The 20,871-nt window shown below is 41.4% G+C and overlaps 1 long non-coding RNA gene across 2 annotated transcripts in view; it reads right to left on the minus strand.

The window, feature by feature from the left end:
- The window catches only part of LOC131446714 (uncharacterized), a 48,707-nt gene that overhangs the window by 14,679 nt on the left and 13,157 nt on the right, over nt 1–20,871 (minus strand). Inside the window, exons 2-3 of one of the 2 annotated variants that reach the window (XR_009233958.1) lie at nt 17,333–17,444; nt 3,906–4,004 (exon numbers count right to left, since the gene is read on the minus strand). This is a non-coding gene — a long non-coding RNA (uncharacterized LOC131446714). Of the gene's footprint in view, nt 1–1,174; nt 4,005–17,332; nt 17,445–20,871 lie in introns of those variants that run through there. The other variant, XR_009233957.1, reaches the window with a different exon arrangement.

The raw sequence follows: 20,871 nt of genomic DNA on the forward strand, positions 1-20,871 counted from the left end.
CAAGATTAAATCAGTTCAACTAAATCATGACAAACGTCAATAACACTTAAGATAATTATGATAGACTTTAAAATGCATTTATTTAATTTACTTAAATAACGGATTTTACAGAACTGTCATGAGTCATCGTCACAACTAAAAATATAAACCAGCTCATGACTTAACTTAAGGGGAAACTTTGATATTTTTATTTAAAGGTAAAGTTAGTGATGAAAAACCTTAACATTGTTTTTTAGTCGTAGTTCTGTGAACTGACTTAAGTCTAATTCATCACTAAACACTGACCTGTAACTTATGAAGTTTATTATGTTAAAATAGCTTGATCTTTTTTTTCACTACAGTAGATTTAATTTTACACTTGTTGATGAACAGAGGCCTGATTTTAAATCTGTTTGAGACAAAAATAAGACACAATTTAAGTTTGTGGTCCAGTCTTCAAAATGGGAGGTGACATTATGATCTATAATCTATCAATAATCATAATTATAATGATATTTAGATGAAAATGAAGATGTTTTGTGTCTGTCAGTGTGTGTGTCAAAAAAGATCAAAGATCAATTCCAGTTAATAGTGTTTAAGAAACAGCCCCCCCCCCCACACACACACACACAGCTGTCTCACTGAGGACTTTAACCATCACAACTAAATATCCAACCCTAACCCTTAACCTAAAGCCCTTAAAAAAGGCCTTTAACGCTGTGATCAGCAGACAAATGTCCTCTCACACACACACACACACACACACACACGAACAGCAGCGACTCCGCGTCATTGTTTCATAAACAATGACAGCAGATGAAATATTAATGTGATGAGCAGCAAATGTTTAAGTGCTTTAAATGATCCCGTTTGGAAATTGATTGTTTCCCTGCTCCTGTGTGTGTGTGTCTCTGTGTGTGTGTGTGTGTGTGTGTGTGTGTGTGTGTGTGTGTGTGTGTGCCTGTGTGTGCGTGTGTGGATGGTCGCTCCGGTGCCAAACGGCTCCAACAGCTGGTGACCGGGCTGAGAGTGACTGCAGGCCGGGGATCAGGGTGAGGACAGCTGGTCAGCGGTGTGTCCACCACCCCCCCACCCCCCCCTCACCTCTCTCTCTGTCTCCCACAGTCACAGTGATGGTGCGCGTCGCGTCGGGGGGCGTGGGGTGGGGGGTGGGGGGCGCGGTCACGCGGGTCCAGACTGACGGACACGACTTGGCGTGTAGGATGTTAACGATTAGACAAAAGACTTTAATAGGTTTTAATTGAAAGTCGATAATGGGGGGTTTGATCGCCAGCTCCCCCTGCTGTCGCCCGCGCATGGCACCTGTTATTGCGTGGGGGCCTCCCTCCACGCCGCGTGACGGATCAGAGTGACAGTGACGGGGGCCTGGAAGTGGAACTGTCGCGTTTACCACGCGGAAAATCGCATTAGGAAGAGAAAGAGAGAGAAAGTGACGTAAATAACACGTGCTCAAAAGATCATTAGAGTCTCATCACGAGGATCCGTGACCGATCCACGTAACGACGAGGCTTTTCCCGTGGAAACAAGAGCGAGCGAGCGAGCGAGCGAGCGTGTGTGTGTGTGTGTGTGTCTTGTTTGCATGTGAAAAGGCTGCTGGGTAAATAAATCCCCCGGCTCTCCGCGCGGATTGTCCCCGGCTCAGGGTTAATGAAGTGCGGCTGGAGTCTCGTTGAGCTCCCGACAGACAAAAAAGAAAGAAAGAAAAAAGAAATGCAGAATAAAAGCTGAGACTCAGAGGATCAGTGACTCTTAATCCCACACACACACACACACACACACACACACACACACAGAGCCACAACAACGATCATTAGTATTGTTATTATTTAAAGAAAATAAAGATTTTTTTGTTGTTGATGAAATTAAGAGAAAATCTGCGGCTTCATATTTTATTTTTCCTCTCAATGAACCAAATCTGCAGCTTCACGCAGGAACATTATTTTTTATTATTATTTATTATTTTGTTTAAACGGATCCTCAGGGAGGAAGATGAAAAATAGATCAATTAAAAGAAGAAGACGCCTGGCCTATATTTTTACTCTCACTCTGCAACAAAAACACAACAATAAACAGAAAAAGAAGTCATTTTCCAGTTTGGTGAATGAAGCGATTCTATTATCATCTGCTGAACGAGTGATTCCCTCAATTCTGCAGCTTCTCCGTGGACGTTTTTACACTCGAGTTTAAACAAAAGGAGAATTTCAGATTTGAGATCATTGAGATCATGAGCTCTTACAAACAAACAGAAAGTGACCACCATGTTTCAGTGTATGAGCATGTAATAATATAGTCACATAATCCAAGTATGTTTGTAAAATAAGTTAAAAGAGAATGTTATCAAATTATTTTCCTAAATACATTTGTGCTTCTTATTCGAAGTAACATACAAGTATGTAGATGTAGAAAGTGATCTAAAAGTCATAGTATGGGGATAAAGAGCCAAATAAACACAACATAGGCCCGTGTTTGTGTCTCTGGGGAAAATGAAGGCTTCGGTTTAGATGTAAATAAACACCAGAGTCGGAGAAAGTGAGAGAAAACGCAGCAGATAAAAGGAAAGAAAATGAAAAGAAACGGACAAAATAAACCAAGTTTCTCCTTCATGTTCAAAACTTTAGCGTCTTACGTTTTCACCGCAGGATTAAGATTAAAATGAATCTGACTCAGCAACGAGAGAGAGAGAGAGAGAGAGAGAGATAAGACATGATGGAGCATGAGGGAGGGAGAGAGAGAGAGAGAGAGAGATCTCCACCAATATGATGGTGGAGAACTACAAACTTGGGTCAGGGTCGCGGGAATTGAGAGTCCAATCTCTGCAAATAATGAAAGCTTTCCTCTCGGATCAGAGGGAGGGTTAGTGAAGGAGACAGAGGAGGAGAGGAGATGAAGAGGAGAGGAAGGGAGGAGGAAAAGGAGAGAAGAGGAGAGGACTGACTGAGATTAGGGATGAGCACGAGTATTAGATAATTTGCTTGATTATAAAAAGTCAGTTACTGTGTCTATTCAAAATATATTACAAAGATTTAACTAAAAAAAAAAACTTTTATCAATGACTGAACGTATTTATAAAAACAAACATTTTTACCCCACATTGTCATAAATGTGTTATATGTGATAGAATATACAAGGTTTCTTGAATGCATCTCAAAGCTGCAGGCACAGACCAAACACAAATATTTCCCTTTTGTGAACATTATTCACCGCTGTTGCCAGAGCAGCAGGAATTCTGGGATGTCAGGAAGTATTTCTGTGAACAAGGCAAACGTGCAATGACGAACTTTACATGTGTTGCATAGTAACAAGTACTTAGTGAGTGAAATTCATGTGTGTTTGCAGATGAACTTTACGAGGTTTCTTGAATGCATCATGAAGCTTTAACTTTAATATTTAAAAAAGCATTTTTGCAAGAAATGTCCATCCCTGAGATTAGCATATATATATATATATATATATATATATATATCTACTGTATATACACTGTATATGTGATGGTGTAATAGACCATTTTCCCAGCAGATATTTGTCCACAAACACTAATATTAACATTAATTACGTTTCCACTGCAGGTTAAAGAGAGTCAGGGACACGCTGTCAAGTGTAAAACTGAATATGTGGAAAAGACTGGTTATTCTAAAACTGCGTACATGTTACACGTTTCCTGTATTTTCTGGGTGTTTTAGAATAAAGTGAATAAAGAAACAATAATACAGTTTGGTTATGATAGCCTGACTGCCTAAGTCTTTCGCACAGTATTGCATATACAGTAGATATAAACATTTCTTAAAGTCATGTAAATACTTAAATGACGGTGTCATCAGCAAACATGTGGGTGGAGTAAATAACAAAGGAGTGAGAAACAACTGACTCCAGATCATCACCAAAATCGAATTCCTTCCTTAACGCACCTGAAACAAATTCGTATCAGGGCACCAGACCAGACCTCCCCTGATCCAGGTTCAGGTGCTGCATGTTTTCTCCTCATTTCTCCTTCATCCTACACTGTCCTGTCAAAACAAATAAAGTAAAAAACAACTTGACAAATAAAACTCAAATCTGGACTTGGCCCTTGAAGCCGTTTGTGTCGCTCACAGCAGGAGGTCGGTGTAATCCACATCACTGACACACACACACACACACACACACACACATTATTCAATCAATATCTGGTTGTGTAACCTCATGTTCTCTGTGTCTCTCACACACACACACACACACACACACCCCGAGGCCCTGACCTCCAGCAGTGAACCGGCTCTGTAAACTCCTCAGGGACGAGACGACGACATGAAGCCATGAGTAAACTGTGACACTGATCCTCGAAGAAGAGCGGCCATGATGTGTGTGTGTGTGTGTGTGTGTGTGTGTGTGTGTGTGTGTGTGTGTGTGTGTGTGAGAGAAACAAATAAAGGTTACATTTAGGACGATTGTCATCTTATATCTTGTCCTCTCTCCAGCACAGTTCCAGCTCCTCTGAAACCAATACATTTAAAACTAAAAACACAGGGTTTTCCTCGAGAGCTGTGACATCATCAGTGGGCGTGTCACTAAGACAATAACTCACTTTTCTTAAAGTCATGTAAACACGTTAGTCCGACTGAACAGTCTTAGTCAGACTAACGTACCTGGATCATGTGATTCATAATCTGATTTCTCCTGCATGTAAACACTTAATCAGACTGGAGTCAGACTTGTCCAAAATGTCCTCCCCAGTCTTTGACCCTGACGTCATCAACCACATGAGACATGTCCATGTAATCTGTCATTAACACATTAACATGGACATGAAGAACCACAGCACCGTCCATCTCACTGTCCACTGTGTCTTTCTGTCACATAAACTCATTGAAAACACACCAGCTTACAGAGAGACACAGTCACACGTAAACTCAGACTCTAAAGTCATCTGTCTCAGGGTAGAAACGGGTTTAGGTGAATACTCAGAGACGTTCCGTCCACACGGAGACAGAGTTTTAGGACCTGGAGACAGAATACGATACTTTAGGACAACGATGACGTCACATTCCCAGCTTTGTTTACCAACTAGTTTTTTTATACAAGGTTACATAAACACAGAATACGTAAATCACGCCGACCACTTAAACATTTAAAAATGTTATTCCTGATTTCCATCCTGAGTTTGAGTCTGCATCAGCATCAGCAGCAGCAGCATCAGCATCAGCATCAGCAGCAGCAGCATCAGCATCAGCAGCAGCATCAGCAGCGGCAGGTGTTTGGTGAATGTATTCTATACATTCTGTATGTAGTTTAACACATGCAGACATTCACTATTTATAAAGTGATGGCGGCTGATACTTGTGTCTGAGATCTGCTCTCATTTGACAGTGCAGGTAAATTAAGAGGGAGCAGGCCGATTGTGGGACAGAGCAGCAGCAGTAACAGCAGTAGCATCAGTAGCAGCAGCAGCAGCAGCAGTAACAGCAGCAGCAGCAGCAGCAGTAACAGCAGTAGCATCAGCAGTAGTAGTAGCAGCAGCAGCAGCAGCAGTAACAGCAGCAGCAGCAGCAGGACCCCGGGGTCACACTCACCTCCTCAACATAAAGGGAGGAGAGAGAACATCTATAAATGATGAGCAGAGGAAGAAACATGTATTTTTAACATTTCTTCTTCTGTGTGTGTGTGTGTGTGTGTGTGTGCAGTGTGTCAGTGCTCTTCATGTCAGTGTCAAAGGTCACAGCAGCAGCAGCAGCAGCAGCAGCAGCAGCAGCAGGGTCAGTGCTGGAGGTCTGTGACGATGTCGATGTTTAAAAAGCAGCTGACGTTGATTTATGACGCAGATCTTTTTTGACCAGAGTTTTTCCTCCGTCTGATGAGAGATCTCATTAAAATGAGAAAAAAGGGACATTTAGAATAGATACAAATGTGCAATGAATCGCAAATTATATATTTTAATGGTTCGACAGCACTAATTATTCTAAAATAATATTTAGTTTAAACCCTATTGTTCATTAATTATTCAAAGTCAAACTAACTTTTAACCTCGTCTTCACCTTAAAGGTTCATTTATATTCTGAGCTGAACAAAGACAAAAGCTTAAACTCGTGAAGAGTTGGCTGTTTTTTTGTTGTTGTTGTCAAATCTGTCCAAACTAATGAAAACAAACCACAGTAACTGCTGTGTGTGAGTGCACATGTGACTACAGGTGAGAGCCTGATGCATCACACACACACACACACACAGGTGTCAGGTGTGTGTTGGTCTCGGGGCAGGAGACCCAGCAGAATCAGTCATGAGTGGACGGGTCGGGGACTTAAAGGGGGGCCAAAAAGCCCCTAATTGGACAGGTGAGACCGGTGTCTGTGAGGCTGACAATTTACCTCAGTGACCACTCCTTGACATGCCATTTGCCTCTGAGGACCCCCAGGGCCGGCCGAGCAGCTGCCCGACAGAGCCATAACTCCAGGCCAAGGCGAGGACCTCGGGCTAACAAGCCCGATAACGAAAGACTGGTGGAGCGAGCACAGACAGCAGAGAGAGAGAGAGAGAGAGAGAAGCAGGAGGAGGAATAAAGTGAGAAGTCAAGGAGGAGACACAGATGTGTGGAGACACGCCGGGAAACAGGAGCAGGAGCTGGAGATCGTCTCACACTGAAGACACTGAAGACACTGAAGACACGGAGACTTTAATGGTAAAAGAAGACGCGAGGTTGTTGTTGTTGTTGTTTCCCCGCGTTCACAAACGTGGTTTCATCATCACAGGAAAGAGACACAGATATATTTACATGGAGGAACGACGGCAGAGAGTGAGGAGGAAAGTTTGTCTGTGAGATCAGACGCACGGTTCACTCACTCACTCACTCACTCACTCACACACACACACACACCAGAGTTAAAAGCCTGTCCATGACGAGGTCACAGAACGTAAGACTGAGTATAAATGAAATAAAGAGATGAATCAGAGACGTCCTGTCTTCACTTGACCTGCAGCACGCGACAGGACATGAAAACAAACTTCACTGGGTTACTGACACAAGGCTCACGCTACGCTGCGCGTCACTAACCCAGCGTTACGCTGCGCGTCACTAACCCAGCGTTACGCTGCGCGTCACTGAACCGTGACAGTGAACCGTTAATGAACCGTTCCTCTCCTAGTTTTAACCCAAACCCAGTTCTACCTCTAATCCTAAAAAGAATACAAATACAGTTTAAACGATAGAAGCCAAGACATTTCCAGGCCTGGAAAACTGTTTTTCTCATTCCAAACCTTTGTCCAGATACCACACGGTGTATGAAGTACCTTAAAGTGATACTTGAGTGAGTAAGTTCAGTATCTGAAGTTTTAGACATAAAAGTACTAAAAAAGATGAATTTTGTACATAGTATATTATTGAATAATGTATTCCCCTCCTCGCCTGAGGCGGCGCTGCGTCAAGACGAGCACACTCATGGACGTGACCTCGTGCTCACTCCACCTCTGACCACAAGACTTCTGCTCCCGGCTATCGTTCTCCACATGTGCGTATGTTCTGGTGGTCATTACCCACAATGCCCTGCGTGAGACGCACCACAGTTCACTTCTGTGACACTCAGCAGAGTTCACTCACACGTCCACAAACTAATCAGACTTTCAGAGCAAAGCATTAAGAAGGAGCTGCTGTGGATGAATGAATGAATGAATGAATGAGTGAATGAATGCAGCCTTAATGTCAGGTGTCATGAGGGGGAACATGAGAACCATGTGCTTAAAAGTAAATCATTCACATTCTGAACTCCACAGTGTAGAAAAGTCCTGGTGCTGTGGCTGCGCTAACAGATTTAGCATCAGTGACACTACACACACACACACACACACACCTGTGCAGAGGAAAACACAGGTTTGAAGTGTGTGTGTGTGTGTGTGTGTGTGTGTGTGAGTGCCAGGAGCAGCAGTTTAACCTCTTTAACGCGCCGTCGTCTGCTAACTGTACGCGTGGCTTCCTGTGGAACAGTCGTCTTCACAGAGTCGTCTTCACAGAGTCGTCTTCACAGAGACTCACAGGAGCATGATGGGAAGTGAGAGTTCCCGCTGCTGTTTCTGCTGCTGCGTCAAACTCAACACAACAAACTGTCCCCGTCGCCACAGAAATCACGGTAATAACAAACAACAGCGGCACAGGTTGTGATGCGCGGAGCGGAGCCGCGATTCAAGTGCTTCACACGACAGATGTCTCAAGTTAGCCTGTTTATGGGAATCAACTTTTCCTGACTGTTTCCTCCTCAGAATATCAACATCCTGTCAAAGACAAACAGCAGCAGCAGGCAAACAAAATATCTCTAACATACTTGTAAACACTGACACCAGCACAGAGATCAACACTGCAGGAAGCTGCACTTTCACCGTCTATATCACACATAGAAATAACTGGGAGTCACACTCATCACTTTTCAATCATCTGCAGCAACAGATTCTGTTCAGAAACGCAACTCAATCACTAAAACATTTCAACTTTATTGTCATAGTGCACTTCTTGTTTTGTGTATTTTATATTTTTTACTTAGCAGATTAGAGACAGACCATAATTAATGAAGCTACATTGTGTTTAAAAACTAAGACGACGACTTTTATACGGACTTTATTTGAGGGTCTACAGAGGCCGCCATCTTGTGCCTCCATGTTACCATAGCAACCAGAACAGACAAACCAGAACCAGGCAAAGGTGGACACTCGCTACGCAAATGAAGACGAAGAACATCCTTTCTGACCTGCGGAGGCCACCGTAGTCTCCTGACACGAGGAAAACAGAGGAGTCGTGCACTCCCACCATTAGAGGGCACTAACTCTTACACACTGAAGCAGGTTTGTGTCACTGGTTAGAATTAAAACCATCAGGTGAAAGATAAAAAACTAAAACCAGCAAAACAAACTTATATGTGGAGAATCACCATCAGTGGATTAAAGGCAGACGACAGATTAAACATCAGTGTCAGACTATAATCTGTGTTTGTGCTGAGGTTTATTATATTTACTTTAGAGCTGCAACTAACAATTATTTTCATAATCGATTAATCTGTCGATTATTTTCTCGATTAATTGATGAATCATTTGGTCGATAAAATATCAGAAAACCTTAAAAATGTTGATCGGTGTTTGTCAAACCTGTAAATGATGATGTTCTCAAATGTCTTGTTTTGTCCACAAACCAAAATGATTCACTTTTAATGATTTCTTTGTTCTCCAGAGCAAAGATATGAAGAAAATACTCACATTTAAGAAGCTTCAACAATCAGAAATCAATTTTTAATCATGAAAACAACTTCAAACCGATTCATGGATTTTCAAAATAGTTGTCGATTAATTTAGTAATCAATTAATAATCGATTCATCGATTAATTGTTTCAGCTCTACTTTACTTTTATTTCATATAGCAACAGTTTTATTTTCCAGTTCATTTAATTCAGTATATTAATCTCTATTATGGTGATTATTTGATTAAATTAGTAGAGAATTCTTTTTCTGCTGATTATATTTTTGGTTTTATTGATCAGTGATTGTGAAACGTCTCTAATGTCTTTGTTTTTGTCCACAAACCAAAGTAATTTAGTTTGAATGTTATCTTTGTTTTATGGAGCCGAGAAGAAACCAGAAAATATTCACATTTAAAAAACTGATGAATCTATTTTTAAAATACTAGTGCTGTCAAACGATTCAAATATTTAATCACCATTAATTGGGGAGTGCGTGGACAAATGATCATGAGGCTGCGTTGGATACGGAGAAGCACACAGCGCTCGCCATCCACTCCAAACACAATGAAGTGTGTGCAGCGTGCCTGTTGTTGTGTTTCCGGTCTAGCTAGATCTGGTGTGGTGTGGTTTTTCTCACGTTACTAAAACAACAAAGTTTGCTCGGCCAAAAAGAACGTTAATCTCACGATAAAAACATTGACGTCATTAAAATGGGTTGGTGTTAACGATGTTAATAACACGTTAATAACACGTTAATAACACGTTTAACTGACAGCACTAATAAAAGTACAGTAATCATTGCAATCTTACTTTTCTGAGTGAAAATGCCACTGAGGAAAAGGGCAGAGACTGACAGGAGGTTACAGGAGCGAGGTGTTAGGGCCTCCAGTCAGGCTGGGTGTGGCAGCAGCAGCAGCAGCAGCAGCAGCAGCAGCAGCAGCAGCAGCAGCAGAGGACCCTTGATCTTTACAGACCCACAGGTGCCACCAACATCATCCTCCACACAGACAAATAAAAACAGAAGAAGAAAACAAACGCAGCAGAGGCAGAGCTCATGAACATGCAGTGTGTTTGTATGTATGTATGTATGTAAGTGTATGCATGCAGCCAGACAAACATGTCGTCCTGACACACACACACACACACACACACCTGTGACAGGCTGTACACAGATGAAAACAATGACAGTGTCAGCACACACTGAGCTGCCCAAACTCACATCCTGAGTCATAATCAACTCCAGGCACCGAGACGCCGTCTCTCCTCCTCCTCCTCCTGCTCCTCCTCCTCCTCTGACAACGTGCACACTGCTCCTGACCTCCACCACGAGCAGGAGAAATAGAAAATGACACTAGCCGCGTGCATATTTCCATACTGTTTACTGTATATACTGCCTGTCATTGTTTTTATTATCCCAAATTCAAATATCCGTTCAAACTTTGGGGCAAAATTCAAATTCAAACCATAAAAAAAAAATCCAATAAACTTCACAGTATACAGTCTAGAAGTGCATCACACTGTGTGTGTGTGTGTGAAGTAATTACAGCAGGGTCCAGCAGAGGGCGCTGTGAGTGCAGGTCGGCCTTGGATCCACTTGGGATCCGTCAGAAAAAATAAGACAATGACGACGCTGAAGTTGCCGTCTGATTCACAGGCAGTTAAGGGGAAAGTTAAGGGAAACTTCAGTGAATCCACATTTCACTGCTTTTTCTGCATTTAGACCACATTGGACCAGGTCCAGATCCAAAACCTGCTAGACTAAGACTTATCACACCTGGACTGGACTGACCCAGAGAGGCTGAGGATTGTTTAAAACACTGGTTCTGAAGCATTTTGACATATTTGTGAAACAGAAGCTTCAGAAGATGAAATTAAGATGTTTTTGTCCTTCAGTGAACACAGTGTCAGGTGACCTGTGTTCTCTGCAACTCAACTCAACTAAACACCGCTCTGCTCACAGCGAGACTGGACCACCATCACGGACACGGCAGCACGGCGAGACCCTGACAACCACAGAGAGATGATGATGATGATGAAGAAGAAAACATCTACACACACACACACACACACACATCAACTGCTGCTGCTGCTTTTTATTTTAGACACTTTCATCACTTTTTAGATGGTTCACCTGAGCGTCTGCTCCAAGCTTTTAATTTTAAGCTACAAAGTTTACAGCGAGGGCGTCGCCTCAGCTGAAGGAGACGAGGAGGAGGAGTAGGAGGAGGATGAGGAGGAAAAGGCAAAGAGTAACTTATTGTTTTTATATGAGATCTATTCCCCTGCTGTTCTGGTCAATAATGACTGGATATATCAGCGGCTGCCTCTGCTATTTGCACTGTTTTCCTGGTGTTTTCTCTGCCTGTGATTGAGCGGAGCGATTTCCACGGCGGTTGAGGACCAGCGAGGCTAACGTCTGTTTGATCAAAGTTTATGTGAAATTTCCCGGGGCCGCCCGGGGGAGCCGCTGTTTATGAACTGTAATAAAAAGAGTCATTTTGACGGCGTGACCCCGGTGCACAGGCGGGAGGAGGAAGGAGGAGGGAGGGAGGGAGGGAGAGAGGCAGGGGGGAGGAGGAGGAGGAGGTTCAGTTAGGTTTGTTTGCAGGGAGGTGACGTTCTCACAGGCCTCAGAAACTGAAGATGGAGATCAAGCTGATTTAATGTCAACACTTTAAATCAAGACATTAAATCTTCTTTTTTCTACAAAATTAACACAAAATCTTCATGTATTTTTTTAAGTCAATATTTTATTTAACACTAAAATGATCATAAATGATTATTACAACAAGATAAACGTGGATGTAAAACTGTTTCTCTGAGCTGATGTTATGTTAATTACTGTAATACACGTGTTTATTACATTTATATATTATATATTATTCATTCAATGGCTGATACAGAATGACAATTTAGAGCTGATATTTTTGTTTGAGACAATTATAGTTTTTTTCCCCACATAAAGAATAAAAAACTAAAAATAACTAACATTAATAAACATTTATAGAAAGAAACTAATGGACTCTAACTGCATTTTCTGTGTGCACCTGTATAGTACAAATGTAAAGTCAAGTTGTTCATGTAAAAGTTAAGAGCAGCTATAAATGAATAAACCTGCGTATAAATATGATTCAAACGATCAGTGTGAAAATGAAGAGTTTTTAGACGGAAAGATTTCTGATAATATTTCAATTATTGAATTTATATAAGACAAATATCAGAAATGTGACTAAACACAGCAATGACATTTATAATAATCAGTGCATTCAATGACTGATATATGATCAAATTCTGCCGCGACACAAATAACCTCAGGCTCAAAATGAGATTCTGATACTGGTGAAAATCCCGGGAAATAAGAGGAATAAGAGCAGAGTCACTGTTACACAGATGGAGATTAAACTCTTTAAAATGCATCGCAATTTAAAAGATTGTAAAATGACTGACATCAGTGTCACACTTGAAAAAGCCGATATTGTGCCACGTCTTCTTGAAACTGAAGAACAGTGTTAGAAGGAAGTATTATTCATTTTTGTAAATAAATATTTAATTTAACACTATAAATATCATAAATGTGACTAAATGCCTGTAATATCAGTAACAGCTGCTGCCTTTAAACCCAGGAAAAGACATCGCACATGTCATATTATCATTAGATCCAAAAATCTATGTCTCATAATGTCACGGTATTGATAAAGTGACGAGCTGTGGACCATGTGAGTCAGAGACGGGGAGGGAGAGAGAGAGAGAGAGAGAGAGAGAGAGAGAGAGAGAGAGAGAGAGAGAGACAGAGAGAGAGAGAGAGAGTGAGAGAGAGAGAGAGAGAGAGAGGGGGGGGGGGGGGGGGGGGAGTAAGAGGGGGATTAAACCCCCGTGTCGTCTTAGCTGCGAGCCAACAGCTCTTAATGAAACACTTTGGTTCAGTTTCTGATTCATCTCACACAGCGTGATCAGCTTTGTCCCCCAATTCATCCTCTCATCTGACTTTAATGCATCGCAAATGAGACGTTAGACGACAGGACAAAGACGCAGGTGAAGACGTGAGACTGACGTGGCCGCGCTGCAGTGGACAAACCTTTGAGAACACTGTATCACTCATGACTGGTGGACAGACGCTTCTGCAGAAACTAAACTTAATAAATGACATCAGCTCCTCGTTAAAGGCTTTTCCTCCTTCTTTTACAGCAATAATCTCATCTTTTCTTTTCTTTTCTTTTCTTCACTTTAATTTAATTTAATAAAAAGAAATAAAAAGTCAAGTAAGAAATTGATTATAAAAACATCTAAACTGATTGATGAATGCCTCCTGTAATCCTTAAAGGGGTAGTTCAGTGTTTTGAAGTGTAAAAGTATGGGAATAAACAGACTCAGTTAATAAACTGAAGGTCACTTTAAGTCTACGATATCTGCGTCACACGTTCACGTCTTTATCTCACTGTGAGACAGACTTTTCCTTGTGAAAACTGAACTTTGTAAACCACTCACTCTCCCACACCAAAGCCCAGAGAGAAAACCAGTGATTTAAGCTGTGGGGACACAGGAGCTGCTGGTCCTCTGCTGCCTCGTGTGGTCACTTTGTGTCACTGAAGTAAATCTGAAGAAAGGATTTTTAAATGCCGAAGTGACAAAATAAGACATGTGAACTTGTGATGGAGGCAGCAGTGGATCAACAACTCCTGTGTGTGTGTGTGTGTGATGTTAAAATGACTGATTTTCTCTCTGGGCTTTGGTGTGGGAGAGTGAGTGCTTTACAAACATCAGTTTACTGTTGTAAAAGTCTGTGTCACAGTGAGAGAAAGACGTGAACATATGACGTAGACGTCCACATTCACTGGTTTACACCGGACAGCAGAGGTGTAAGATCTCCATGAGGGAGAGAGAGCCTTCGTCAAAGTCCAGAAAACCTGAACTATCCCTTTACGCTGTTGTTCAGTGGTTGAATTGAAACATATTTAGCAGCAGCAGCAGCAGCAGCAGCAGCAGCAGCAGCGGCGGCAGCTGTAATGAAAGACTAACAGTGTCACTCTGCTCTGCTTCTCTAAATAAACCTGCTCGGGTCAGTGAAACTGCAGAGGAGAAGTGGCAGCGAGATCCAGGGGAAGCTTTGCTGCGACAACACTCCTGTCTCCTTCCTGTCTGAGATTTATCACAGCTTTCACAAAAATCAATGCGGCAAGATCACAGCAAACACCAGAGACCCATCAGCGGTAATAGCCATCGAGGAGAAAGAAAGAAGAGGCACAGACACGTCTGTCTGTCTGTCTGTCTGTCTGTCTGTCTGTCAGCGGAAACACAGCAGACAATTAGTCCAGACGAACAACAGCACGCAGCGTTTAAAGGTGGAAAAACACACACACACACACACACACATTTATACTGCATTTATATATAGAGTCATGCTGAATATTGTTTATATGTCACACACACACACACACGATTAAACATGTTCTGTCGTGTTAAAACCAAAACTATCACAGTCCAAATCCATCACAAAGCTCACCTATGGGTCTGTGGCTGCATCACTCACACACACACACACACTAACACACACACACGCACACGCGCACGCACGCGCACACGCACACACACGCACACACACAGAGAGAGGATTATTGAAGTGGTATCAAACAGGAATAATAAAGCAGGTTCTTAAGATTTTAATAAGAATAAAATGAAACAGTAACCACCGAGGGGCCGGCAGGGTTAATCCCTTCTATATTACTGAAAATAAAACAGGGATAAAAACAGACAGGAGGACAGAGAGAGAGAGAGAGAGAGGGAGGGAGGGAGAGAGAGAGGAGGAGGAGGAGGAGGAGGAGGCGGCTATGGAGATGAAACATAAGAAGAGTGGTCAAAGTATCAAAACTAAAGCCAGTTAAAAAGGGATTGAAATTAACAAGCGGGTTTAAAATAACACAAGTGGCCTTATAATTATATTTTATCCTCTCTGACACACACACAGACACACACAGACACACAGACACACACAGACACACACACTGACACTGTTTGACTGTGTTTAGACTCGACGAAGCCCGGTTCAGTCCCCGTGTGCGTTCAGACACGCGTGTCACTCCGGCAGCATATTTGCGGTGCCGGCGGCAGCAGATGGTACGAGACAGTTGGCAGGAGCGAGCGAGCGAGCGTGAATATCTGTTCACTAATAACCCTTTAATTACTTCAGATGGGCGACGGGATCAAACACGCACACCCACTCAGGAATTGGCCTTAAATGAGAGTGGACTGAAAATCTAGGTTAACTCTCCTCGCCGAGACCTTCTCCTCTGTGAGAAGAAACGCCTTATAGACAGACAATAGAGACACTTTTAATATTCTCTTTCTCCACTTACAGCCATTTATACATAATCAAACAGCACATGCTTTCATAGACATGGAAGAGCAGAGAAGAAGAGCTGCTACGTGGGATTATTTTCATGAGTTTACTGGAAAAATCATTTTATCTATAAAACATCAGGAAATGGTAATCTCACACACTCACACACACACACACACACACACACACACACACACACACACACACACACACACACACACACACACACACACACACACACACACACACTCCCCGAGGTCACGTCTCATGTTCAATTTACAATGAAGGAAAAGCAGCAAATCCTCACGTTTGAGAAGCTACAAAAAAACATGATTTTACTTGATAAATGAATCCAAAAGGAATTATTATGATTATTAAAACAATAGATTATTCCACCGACAGTTTCTCAAAGTTACATCTGCTGAAACAAACTGAAGAAAAACTAAATGATATATTTTTTAATTATATTTATCCTTATTTCACATTGATTTGAACTATAATGTAATTCCGACACAGACCTGCTGTCAGTCAACTCTTTAAACTACTTACATGTCAAAATCAAATTAAAACAAACATTTCTGTGTGTTTGTTTATTTGTTGTTGTTGTTGTTCTTAAACCTCCAACCACTCATTAACGTGAGGTGATCTCTTTATTATCTCAGGTGTTTAATGTGATGGAAAAGTCTTTTTGACCATGTGATGATTTTTTTTATTTACTCTGATTCATCTGTGACTTCCTGTCTGAGGTTATAACATACATATATATAACATTTACTGGTTTTTTTTTGCTCCATAAAACAAAGAAAGCATTCAATCTAAATTAGTTTGGTTTGTGGACAAAAACAAGACATAATTTCCAAGTTTGGGAAACAACAATTAACATTTTTTTGACATTTCATGGACCAAACAACAAATCAATTACTCAAGAAAGCGATGACAGATGAATCTATGATGAAAAAGACTGTTGGTATCAGCTCCACCTGACAGTCATTACTATATAAACTAGTGCTGTCAAACGATTACAATATTTAATCCTGATTAAAAATCACATTTGTATCTATTGTAAATGTCCCATTATTTCTTCTCATTTTAATGTTCTTATCAACATAGTACAATAATAAGTGGCTGTGTATCAGCCTGCAGTGTGTGAATAAAGTGCCGCGGTTTAACGTGTTGTTGCCGTAACGAGCTAATCCGAGCTAATCCGAGCTAAGGGAGCTAGCGGCCAGCTCGCGTGCCTGTTGTTGTGTTTGTGGTCTAGTTAGATCCGGTGTGGTGTTGTAGTTTTTCTAACGTTAGTTGTTGCAACGGCATGTGAAGAAAACGACAAAGTTTGCTCGGCCAAAAAGAACGTTAATCTCACGATAAAAAATGGTTTGTGTTAACGTGTTTTATAAACGCGTTAATAACGCGTTAATAACACGTTAATAACACGTTTAACTGACAGCACTAATATACACTCAATTCCATTGTAAGTCACTTTGGATAAAAGCGTCTGCTAAATGCAAACAATTTAAAATAATCGATTAATCACGTATTTGTTCAGAAAACGTCAAATGTGGAAATGACAATGTTCTCAAACGCCTTGTTTTTGTCGACAAACACAAAATGATGTTTGAATGATTTCTTTGTTTTGAAAGCAGAAAAGATTCACATGTAAGAAGCAGAAAAATCACACAAAACAGTTAACAGTTATTCATTCAGTCATCTCAGAACTAAACTCCGTGTGTTCAGTATCTTCCTCTTCATTTGTGGTACAGTTGGAGTAAATGTCAGAATAACGTAAACCCTCTGCGTTTTGTTCCGCTGAACTCACCTCTCGGGCCAAATGTGTTACAAAGACGCCGTCGTCTCCTCCTCAGCCTCGCTCCTCCTTTTTCATTACGTGAACGCCGTTCGCCCGTCTGCCCTTTCCCCGCCGTGGATTCCTGGGGAAAAAAAACAAAAGAAACACATACATTTTAATGAAAGGACCTTTACTTTAGAAAAAAAAAAAAAAAAAAACACAGTGAGGAGGAGGAGGAGGAGGAGGAGGAGGAGGAGGAGGAGGAAAATAAATTGCTGTTGAAAAGGAGATAATACTCTGGGCATTGTGGGATTGTCTGGGACCGGGCAGATGTGTGGCGATGACCCTGACGCAGAGACCAACATGTATAAATTAATCTATAAATAGACTCATCTGGAGGAGAATTACCATGGGTGTGCTTGAGTGCAGAGCATGTGCTTAATATATGCATGTAGGTGTGTGTGTGTGTGTGTGTGTGTGTGTGAAGCCTCATGAGGTAAGCAGAGAGAGAAGCAACATCCATACAACTCAACTATGTTTTAGATAAAAAAACAGCTGATAGGAGACTTGAGATCTGTCAGAATCACTGGATTAAATAAGAGACATAATCCCATTCTTCAGAGCAAATCTCATTTTTGAATGTGGAAGTAACTCAGGGTCCGACTTCCTGTTTGTTTGTTTGTTTGTTGCCTTCACGTATCGAGTTTTCTGTCTTCAAAAGTCCTGCGTAGAGCTCTATTTCTCTCCATTTCCGGTATCCATCCATCTTCTACCACTCCATCCTCCACATGAGGGTCACAGGGGGCGCTGTATCAACCTCAGCTGACATAGGCGAGAGGCGGAGTCACAGTCTGTAGTTTTTGAATGTTCTAGTGTTCTAGGTCTAGTTACGGTGACGAGACAAACACATGACGACAGCACGGTCACACAACAGTTAAATGATTATGAAAAGAATTAGAAAAGCTCAGCGTTTCACGACGTCATTACATTCAAATATGTTTTAAACAATAAACTGGGGAAATGCCACATGACGTTTGTCACCTGTGTGAAATCTGACCACCATAATCTGGATTAAAAAGTGAGGAAAGAAGAAGAAGAAGTTGAAGGAGTGAGCTGCGTGTGTGTGTGTGTGTGTGTGTGTGTGTCATGAACACGAGGACCAGTAGTCTTCATTCAGTCCAAAACCTGGTCCTCGTCCTAAATTAAGGACTAATATTTGAACCGTGGTTATGTTAAGGTTAGTGTTAGTCATGACCTGGTTATGGTTAAGGTTAGTGATAAGGCTTTGTTTAGTCTGTTTAAATGAATGGGAGTCAATGCAGAGTCCTGTGTGTGTGTGTGTGTGTGTGTTCTTGATTGTGTATCTTTGTGAGGGCCAAAAAACCTGTAAACCATAGGGAGTGAGGACATTCGGTCTGGTCCTGACAAATTTAAACAGGTTTCGGGAGTTAGGACCTGGTTTTAGGTTTAGGGTTAGAATTGGGTTTATGTTTGGATTAGGTTAAAGGTTGTGGTTATGATGGTTAAGCTTTAGGTACGGGGCTAGGGAATGTGTTATGTGTACGAGTGTCCTCAGTAAGAATGCGGCGTGAGAATGTGTGTGTGTGTGTGTGAGACACAGGGCTCTGCAGAGACCTAAATCCAGCTCAAGTAGAAGGTAAACAGTGGTTTGAGTGTGCAGTTATTGTATTTTCTTGTGGTGGATCAGAGTAAAGACCCTCAGGTCTGAGCTGAACCGTCAGCGCTGCAGCCACAGCTCCGACCAAAAGCCCACAAGGAAATTAAAAGAGGATTAAGGCCCACTGACACTTTGTGGCTGATTACTCATTTATTGTTAGTGTGTGTGTGTGTGTGTGTGTGTGTGTGTGTGTGTGTGGGGGGGGGGGGGGGGGGCATTTCATCCTCTTGGCTCAGAGAAGATGGGCGTGGCCTGTCAGTGTCACATATGTTGCTTTTCCATCGTACACTTCTAGCACGGCTCTACTCTACTCGCTTTGGTTTGGTTTGGTTTCCCATGACTTCATAGCTCCTCCTCAGAGTGGGCGGAGTCCCCACAGCATCTGCGTGAAACTGTGGTGACGTGTAAAGTGAATCATTAGTTCAGATGAAGTGACAGAATGGTTCAGTCCTTCAGTCAGTGAACTGAAATACCAGTGAACGTGAACTTTTTCACTTTGTTGGCTTTGACATCGCGCTCGTGACTCGTCAGTGACTCGTCATTGATTTTTATACACTTTTCTTACTCAGATGTGTTTATATTCTTTCTTTCAAGATAATCAGAAGCAGAAATATGTTATTAATCTGACTGAAGAATCGCAAAGTAACACTGACACTGACATGAGATTGACAGACAACTATAAAAAGTAAGTATTGACCTGATCTGTGTCACAGTCTAACTTCACTATTTACAATGTGAACTGAGTTGCAATATTTTGTCATCTCTAAAAACTGAGTCTCGTGGTTTAAACACTGATATAATGTTGCGATGTCTGGATTATATTAGATACAAAAGCGTCATCCGTCGTAAAGAGCTGGCACAAAATAAAAGCAGTGAATAATGATGATTATTATTAGTGAGTTCTGTCATTAACTCGACCTCTGCTGAACAGGATTCCTGGCATTAACTGGAGTCTGCTGAGCAGCAAGGCTCCTTTAATTGTGACAGGCGTCAGGCGGCTCAGGTTTATTGCCTCTTTGTGTTCAAACTCAATATCATCACTGCAGGGAAAACCAACTGTACAGATGCCAGTGTTTGGGCTGCTAATTAGCAGTTTGTATTAGTAATTAATAGGCATTACCAGTCAACCGGGCTCCTGCTCAGCAGCCTCCGGCAGCCTGTGACGGAGATCCACCAACCCCCCACCACTGATCCACCGCTCCACTAACAAACGAGACTTTCAGCATCGCAGCGCTGATGGAAAAACTACAACATTATATTTCTAAAAAGGCAAAAAAACATGGAAATTAATGCCTCACAACTTTGACAGTGCTGGTGTAAGACTGAAAACTAACAAAGATCAAGTCCTGTGCTTAATTATTTATCATATAATATCTTTTCCTCAATAAAAAAAATCACTATTTTTTGTGGCTGAAGTTGGTGTTTGGAAAGTTACGGTCAAATTTATGTACACAGCACATTGAAAAACAAAGTGCTTTACATGTTTAAAGGAAGCAATAAAAATACAATACGGTTAAATTCAGCAAATAAAATGAGTAAAAACACAGCAACGGAAACAACACAGAAAAAATAATAAATAGCTTAAATATCCAACAGTTCTGTGGATATTCTCACTTCTCAGACTTTAAAGACGATGGTGGTTTTACAAAGTATATGCATCCACTTGAAAAACTAATTATAAATAAAACTTTACATACATATATACATACACACACACATATATATGTATATATATATGCATATGAGTTATATATGTATACATATATACATATATACGAGTTATATATGTATACATATATATACACACACACTATGGGGACATGAGACAAGATCTGGTCTTAGATGTTGGATATCGTCACATCATGATGAAGTTTGATGTCTTTATGTGGTT

The sequence above is a fragment of the Solea solea genome, chromosome 19, assembly GCF_958295425.1.
Source record: "Solea solea chromosome 19, fSolSol10.1, whole genome shotgun sequence".
NCBI classification, from domain to species: domain Eukaryota; kingdom Metazoa; phylum Chordata; class Actinopteri; order Pleuronectiformes; family Soleidae; genus Solea; species Solea solea.